This window comes from Elephantulus edwardii, unplaced genomic scaffold (genome assembly GCF_000299155.1).
Source record: "Elephantulus edwardii isolate Elephantulus edwardi_28Jun2011 unplaced genomic scaffold, EleEdw1.0 scaffold00085, whole genome shotgun sequence".
Taxonomy (NCBI): Eukaryota; Metazoa; Chordata; class Mammalia; order Macroscelidea; family Macroscelididae; genus Elephantulus; species Elephantulus edwardii.
The window spans coordinates 12,923,370-12,931,997 of record NW_006399835.1 but is presented as its reverse complement, the minus strand read 5'-3'; positions in this window follow the sequence as shown (position 1 = coordinate 12,931,997).

Genomic DNA, 8,628 nt, shown 5'->3' with positions numbered 1-8,628 from the left:
ACCACTCTGGAAGACAGTTTGGTGTTTGCTCAAAAACTTGAACATAAAACCTCCATAGGACCCAGCTGTTTCACTACTAACAATATACCTCAAGGAAATTAGAACTGAGACACAAATGGAGATTTGTACACCAATTCTGACAGCAGCAGTATTCACCATTGCAAGAATATGGAAACAGCCTAAATCTCCAACCACAACCGGCTTGATTAAGTAATTGTGGTACATCCACACAATAGAATACTGTGCAGCACTCAGGAGCAACGATTTGGAATAATACTACATAACTTGGAAGAGGTTGGAGTGCATTATGCTGAGTGAACTAATGTAGTCTCATAAGAACAAATACTGCATAAGACAAGTATTGTAAAAATAGAAGGATAACTAGTAAAACATATAAAGTAACTCAAGGGGAAAGAGAAGGGGAATGAAGAGGTGAGTATAAGCAGTGGTGAAACCACAGCATTGCACAGTTTGGTGGGTGAAGGAAGGCAGGAGAAGCAAATGAGAAAGATCCTGGTAAAAAGACAAGGTAATGATGGGCAAGGTCCAAAGGTGATTGATTTTTTTAAACATAATGTATGAGAATGATTGTATGAAACACAATGTGAATGAAGAATAATGTGAAACAAAATAGATACAAACTTTGTAAGCAAACCAATTTTAAAATGATGTAAAGTAAAATGTATATGAAGGACTGTATGGAACAAAACATAAATAAAAGATTGTATAAAACACAATGTGTATGAATGAAACATAATGTAAAGGAATTATTAAGTGAAAAGCAGTAAAAATATTTTTAAGAAAACAAAAAGGGATTTTTTACAATAATAAAAAAAGAATGACAGAAGAATTGATGCCTTTCAATTGTGGTATTGGAAAAGAGTATTGAATATCTCATGGAATACCAAGAGAACAAACAGATCTGTCTTGGAAAAGGTAAAATCTGAGTGTTCTTTGGAGACAAAAATGACAAAGCTTCACCTTTCTTGTTTTGGACATGTAGCTAGGTGAGGCTATTCATTGGAGAGAGACATCATGCTTACAAAGATGAGGGGTGAGCAAGAGAGAAGAAAACACACAGACACCCCCCCCCAATGAGATTGATTGGCACTGTGACTTCAGTAATGGGCGTGAGTGTTTTGAAGGTGGTGAGGATGGCACAGGATAGGTGTCACAGGAAAACATCTAAATCATGTTCAAGTCCATTGGTGTACTCACTGCGCCAAACCATTTGAGTATCTTCTCCTTTTAGGATTCTCCATTTTCCCAATACATTTTTTTTTTTTTCAAAGAACTGCCTCTCCTGACAACATGTCCAAGTCTATGGCACGGAATTTTACCATCCTTGCCTCTAAGAAGCACTTGGGTTGTACTTCCTCCAAGATGTCTGTTCTCTTGGCAGTCCATGGCATACTCACATCTTACCAATGTCACAATTCAAAAACTTCAAGAAGAAGCTGCCATCTTTATTCATTTTTCATCTTTCAGATGCATAGGGAAAAGTTGAAAATACAAGGACTTGGGCAAGGTGTATTTCTAACTTTAAACTGTTATCATTGCTCTTTAGACTTTGGACAGGTTCCTGTCAATTGATTTTGTCAATGCAACACATCTTTTGATTTCTTGGCTGCCGTTACCTTGGGTGTTGATTGTGGATTCAAGTAAAATTAAATCATTAAAAACTGCAGTCTTTTTTCCAGCTGTTATTTTGCAGTCTGTTTATCCAGAGGTGAAGATTTTTTTATTTTTTTTAATTTAAGATGTAATTCATATTGAAAGTTGTGTCTTTGATCTTCTTCAGTAAGTGCTTCAAGTCTTCTGCATTTTCTACAAGCAAAGTTGTGTCAACTGCATATTATAGGTTGTTGATGAGTCTTCCTCCAATCCTGCTATATTCTTCTTTATGTAGTCCAGCTTCTCCAGTGATTTGCTCAGCTTACAAATTGAATAGGTCTGGAGTAAAGTTACAATCCTGATGCATACCTTTCCTGATTTTAAACTCTGTAGTGTTTCCTTGTTCTGTTTGGGCAACTGTTTCATACTTTGTATGCAATATTTACATAAGCACAATTGAGTATTCTTGGGTTCTCATTTTTCTCAATGGATTCTCATTCTTCTTAAAATACCAATGTTTGTGTATATATAAAGTTTTATACACTAAACATTCAATAAACATAATTAATGATCAGAAGGAGAAGCCGAGGACCTAAATCTGGCATAGAACACCTGTGTTGGCTCAGGTAAATCAACTATAGGTGAAATTGTTTGTTCTGATGGAAAACAATCTTCGTTAAATTTATTAATTATTAGCAAATACCTGGTCTGGAGTCTACAAAGTGATATAATTAGTTCACTTCTTTGGGTTATGTACACAAATCTCTTACATAACATGTCTGAAACAAGTTGAGGCCTCTCACAAATGTGTGTGGTAATGAGAAAAGATGATTTGTGAAGGACAAAATCAAAACAATATATCTTACAGTCAAAAAGAACATGAATTAAAAGTTTAAGAGCTACCTTTTGCTCATGTGCCTGTCCTGGCATGGATTTGAACTTCAATCACTTGTAGAGAGGGCCTACAGATTGGGACAAGGTGTGTTACCAAGTCACCTCAGTACCAAGATCTCAACCTTCTCCTTCGTTGAGATTCCCTCCTTCTCAAGAATGATTCTGATTGGGATTTACCTTTCTATTTCCAAGTACTTTTTCCTGTCATGTTCCCTCAAATTAATTTCTACATATACATATATGTATCTCAGTTGAAGTCACTCAATAAAGGCCCTTCATTGCTGTTGAGTCAGAACTGACTCTCCAGAAGATTTCTAGAGGCTATAAATTGGATTAGAGAAGATTGTTCATCTTTCTCCCATGAAACAGCAGGCTGATTAGCACCAACTGCCTCTGAGTTGGGAGTGCAATTCCTTATCCATTCAGCCACCAGATTTGCGTAAACAAATATCAAACAATTTGCCAACAAATCAATTTAGACTCACGGCAACTCCATGTATTAAAAGGACATGACTCCATAGACTTTCTTAGCTGTAATCTTTACAAAAATATGGGTGCGAACAAAAGCCAGTGGAATGTATAGTCAGCTTGAGGCAGGGATTTATGGACACCATCGGTCTTTGACCAAGCACAGATATTCAAAGGTCATTGTAGTGATGTATTCTATATAATGACTAAGAACTTTAGATTTATTATACCTTTCTAATACTTCCTTGAAATTAAGTACATATAGGGAAATAGTTTTGACATGAAAAAATACCCACTTGAATGAAAAGGAAAACCTCCCTAGTAGCTGCCACATACATATTTGTCTAGCTAATGTTGTGGCTGCTTTAAGTAATAATCAGACTAACACCTTCTCCTTTCTGCAATAAAGATTTGATGTGGAACAGTTCAGAGACAAAAGATGAAGTCAACTAACAGTTCATCCCGAAACACGGACAGATTCTAAGCCCCAATGTTGCTTCACTCTTGTCTTGGTTAGGATATTTACTTGGTGGAATAGATTAATTTCAAATATGGGTAGAATTACCAGATCTGTGAATATCAAAGATATACTCCTGGTATTGTAAGGCTATCTTTTTACTTTAAAATATTTGCCTTCATAAACAACAGAAAACACTTATGAGGAAAAAAAATACACACATCCTAAAATACTATTGTTTTTCTATTTAAAAAGCACCACATCTGTTGTTCTGGTTATGTACCATTGAGTATGACTCATAGTGAGTACGACTCTATGACTGATCAATCAGAAACCTGTCCTGTTCTGTGCCGTCCTCATCATCTAAGGCATCCTTGAGCCTTTTGCTGCAGTCACTGTGCCAATCCCTCTCACTGATGGTCCTCCCTTCTTTCTCTGACCCTCCCCCTAACCAAGCATGATGTCCTTCTCCAAGGAATAGCCTCTCCTAGTAACATACCCAAAGTATGAAGCTTTGTCATCCTTACCTCCAAGAAGAATTCTGCCTGCACTTTTCTCAAGACGTATCTGCTTGTACTTTCGACAGTTTGTGGGATATTTAGTACTCTTCAGCAACACCACAGTTCAAAGGCATCAATTCTTCTGCTGTCACCAGTATTCACTGTTCAGTCTTTGGAAAAGCCCCTCCTAAATACACGCCTAAAGAATGAGAGGCAAACTTTCACCACCCTTGCCTCCAAGAAGCGCTCAGCCTACACTTTCTCCAGGATGTAGATCTAGTTGCTCATTGGGAAGCCCATGGGGTATTCAATACTCTTCCCCAACACCAAAACTCAGGCCTTATTCTTCCATCAACCTTATTCATTGTCCAGCTGTCAGATGGATAGCAAGCAATCCAAATACCATGACCTTAAGTGAGTGCATCTTAGACTTCAAACTGATATCATTCCTCATCTGTACCTTAGAGAGATCCCTGACAACAGACTTTTCCATTGCAACATGTCTTTTGATTTCTTGACAGATAGTACCAGGGGTGTTAATTGAGAATCCCAGTAAAATGAAAATTTTTAATCTTTTCTCCATTTATTATGACTCATAATCTTAATTAACTTATCATAAAATCATTCACTGGGTAATAATAGTAGAAAGAATTTTCATAACGGCCTAATAAAGGTCAAATGAGTAAAATTCTTTGCCTTCAAATAGGAATCTATTCATAACTGGCCCTGCAGAAGTTTTCTCAAAGCTATACATAAGATGAGAGAAGATTACCCTTCTTTTTCTCTTGGACAGCTGATGGATTTGAACCACTTTTTTGATTAGCAGTGTTATGGACTAGACCACCTAAGCTTCATAAATGAGAAATGAACTCCATTTAAAAACAATCATTTCCATCAGAATTTAGAATCTCCTTATAGCCAGGTGATTGTTGTTGAGAACAAGGAAAGTTGGTAAAACTCTCTTCACAGCTTTTTCACCATAAGGCTCCAAAGAATAGACCAACAGTCTACCTTTATTCTAACGGACCCTTCCACATTCTCAGAGCTTTGTTTTTATTTTGTCTTGAAAACCCAAGTGAACTGCTCTATTTTGTCTTAATATGTCTTTAGGAAAGCATGATTCCATTGATATTTGTCTTCATGTATGGTGGTGGTGTTGCTGTTATGTGCTGTCAAGTCGCTTGTGAATCATAGTGAACCTATGTACAAAAGCCCTAAACTCTGCTCTGTCCTGTGCCAATCACACTGCCTCTGACACACCTATCCATATTACCCCAGTCACTGAATCAATCCACCTCATAGAGGGTCTTCCCCTCCTGTGCTGTCCCTCCACCTTACCAAGCATGATGTCCCTCTCCAAGGACCTCCTTACAACTTGTCCAAAGTATGTTAGATGGAGCCTCAGAATCCTTGCCTCCAAGGAGCCTCCCAGTTTAACCTTTTCCAGGATGAATCTGTTTTCCTAGCAGTCCAATACTGTTCTCCAGCACCACATCTCAAAGGCATAAATTCTCCTTCTATCCTCCTTAGTCATTGTCCAACTCTCTGATGCATAACAAGTGATAGCAAAGACCATGGCCTGTATCCGACATACATTAGTCTCCAGAGAGACACCATTGCTCTTCAGTACTTTGGAGAGGTCCCTAACAGCAGACTTTCCCAAGGCAATATGTCTTTTAATATCCTGGCTACTGGTGCCAAGAGTGTTGACTGTATGACTAGTTTGCTTGGCTCCTTCATGTGTAGATAACAAAAACCATTCAAGAATGTAAAAAAAAAAAAGATCAACACTTGCTCCCTTATGTTTTAGAGTAAAACTGAACCACTGGGGAAATGTGCTATGTTTACGTACAGTTTTGTGTATTCTTAGACAGAGATTAGGGGTTAAGTCAACTAGAACAATTATGTTGTGCTATCTAGAAGACTCCCCCTCATAGTGGCTTTGTAAGACCGAATAGAACTCTTCCTTAGAGTTCCCAATCTTGGCAGAAAAGAACTCATCTTTCTTCTTAAGAATCACTAGCAGGTTCAAACACTGACCTTTTGGTTAACCACTGCACCTCCAGGGCCTTTTACCAGCAAATAAAACTCAAAGCTCATTATTGCTGTCTGTTCTGACTCACAGTGACCCTCTGCTGGGTTTCCAAGGCTGTAAATCATCAACACTCCCCTTCTTTCTCCCTTATAGCCACTCGACTTGAACCACCAAAGTCATGTAGATTTTGGGTTGAAAATGCAATTCCTTATGAACTATGCCACCAGAGATCCCTTGCAAGCACAGCAGACAAGTATAAAAAGAAAAAGCATCAAAAGTAGCGAGGTTTAGCAGAAATGACAAGGATGGCCAGGATAAGACAGAGTCCTCGACTGTTGTTCCTGGTTGCTATGACCTGGACTCAACTCCACAGCACCTAACAACAGCAGATTCAACAAGCAAAGAAAGTTACTGAGTTTTCATTTACAAATTGTTTCTTGTAATTTGTATTTTCCCCACAGATACTGCCTGCTTAAGGATAGAAATAACCACGTCACATGACTTCTTAGGAAAACAGCTGTGTGACTTTTAATCATCAGAGACCCAACACCTACCTTCCAAGAAAGAAGGAAAGACTCTTCCCAGATTTCTGAGGTTTAATTTATCAGAAACTACACACAGAAGACCAGTACAAGGAGCTGTGGTGAATAAAAGCAGTATTTCATTCTCCAACATACTGGGGCCAGGGTAGGAATGTAAAAAAACTTTCCCTCGTTAAATAAAAAAGAAACAACCACTGCTAGTCTGCTGATAGACAATTAAGTGGGTCCCTCAATCTTTGTAAAGTCTGTATTCAATTAATTCAGATATAAATTTGAATATTTTACGTGGATATGAAGTGTAGTAACTATTAAGACAGGGACAAGTTTTTATCAAGAGACTTGTTCTACTTTCTTTTACAGACATAGAAGCTAAGAGCAGGATGGTAGTCTGCGCGAAGAATGATGGCTGCTGATTTGTAGGAATGATTAAGAAATCAGAGACAGTTTAGGTCCTAATGTAACACTGTTCACAAACTTGTGTCTGTGAGACTCTTTCATGGGACACAAATGATAAAAATAGCAATTTGTATACACTGGTGTACAAATCTCAGTTTGTGCCTCAGGTCTCATATTCTCAGGGTCTATTCCAAGTAGTGGAATAGCTGGGTCATATGTAATTTCTATGTTCAGCTTTTTGAGGAAGCCCTAAACTGCCTTCCAGAATGCTTGCACCATTTTACAGTCCAACCAACAATGTGTAAGAGTTCTTTTCTCACCACATCCTCTCCAGCATCTGTTACTTGCTGCCCTGTTAAACTTTGCCACTCTTACTAGAGTGAGATGGTACCATATTGTGGTTTTGATTTACATCTCTCTTCTTGCCAGTGATTTGGAGAATTTCGTGTGTCTGTCATTCGAATATCTACTCCTGGGCCTCCACAAGAAAAAGTCTAATAACCCAATTACAAAATGGTAAAAATACTGCTGATTCTTAAACAACCCTGGAGTTAACAAGCCACTGACCCCACGGTCAGAAATTTGCAACTTTTGACTGGGAAGATGAACTGCTCAGGCAGAGATAATTAACAACAGCATCTAAGCATGTACTTGCAACACTTGAACTTAATACGATAGAAACAGCAACAAAATTCTGCGTGAGTGGGCTTGTGCAGCTCAGACCCATAATGGTCAAGGGTAAATTGTATAAAATAAATTTATTCTTATGGTAGATGGATCTTATCCCTACAACATCTGCTCATTACAGCACTGTCCTTTCCCAGCTATTTTCATTAAAATCTATCATTTTCTGAATGTGAAACTAACATCCAATCCCCAGAGGAAAATAAGGACTATAATTGCTATTCTCTTAATTATTTAGAACAAGAAACTTAACTATCTGCCAGTTTTTACTCTCAGGGGCAAGTCACGGGAACCATGAGCTTAGGTTAAAAGTAGTGTGTGGTTAAGGCTTTAATGTTCTATAGTTTTCAAAGAGTAAAGAGTATTAGCTCCAAAGGACATATAGGGGATGCTCAGATTCTTTCACTGGCCTGTGAAGTAAAAAAAGCCCAAGACTGAGAGTAAGGAGACCAAGATTCTAGCCCCCTCTTTGCTACTCATCCCATCATTGCAGAAGTCATGGACCTTATTGCGTGTCATGTCTCACTGACTCGTGCTTTGGATTCTGACTAAAACCTCTTCCACTTACAACTTTGGAGTCCTTTCCATTAGTAGCTCTGTGCTTTCATTAATTAAAACTTGGGAAACTACATGATTTCTCTTAGAAGCTTGAGTAGTCATTCCAACCTCTGCCAAGTTGGGAATCACCTACAGCTGTTACTCCAGCTCTGCTCCTCTAGGGAGTCAGCTAGTCAGGAAGGTTTTTTAATAAACAAAGCTAGGCCTTGGCTAAGATCTCAAATAGGTGCAGTTTGTTGTTTACACTCATTTTGACTTCCCTTTCAGAATACCCCTCCGGTCAGGCAGCTCTAAACAGCACAGATCCCCACCTTCAGCAGTCAAGCAGAGCACAAGAAGAAAACGGTTGACAGGCCTGATGAAGGGTTCTTCCCAGAAATGTGTGTTTGAATAGATAATTAGAGATTTAAAAAGACCATTAACCCCTTGCATCTGCCACCATGATAGCCTTCTTGGCTCAGGAAGTGGTAACTTCATTCT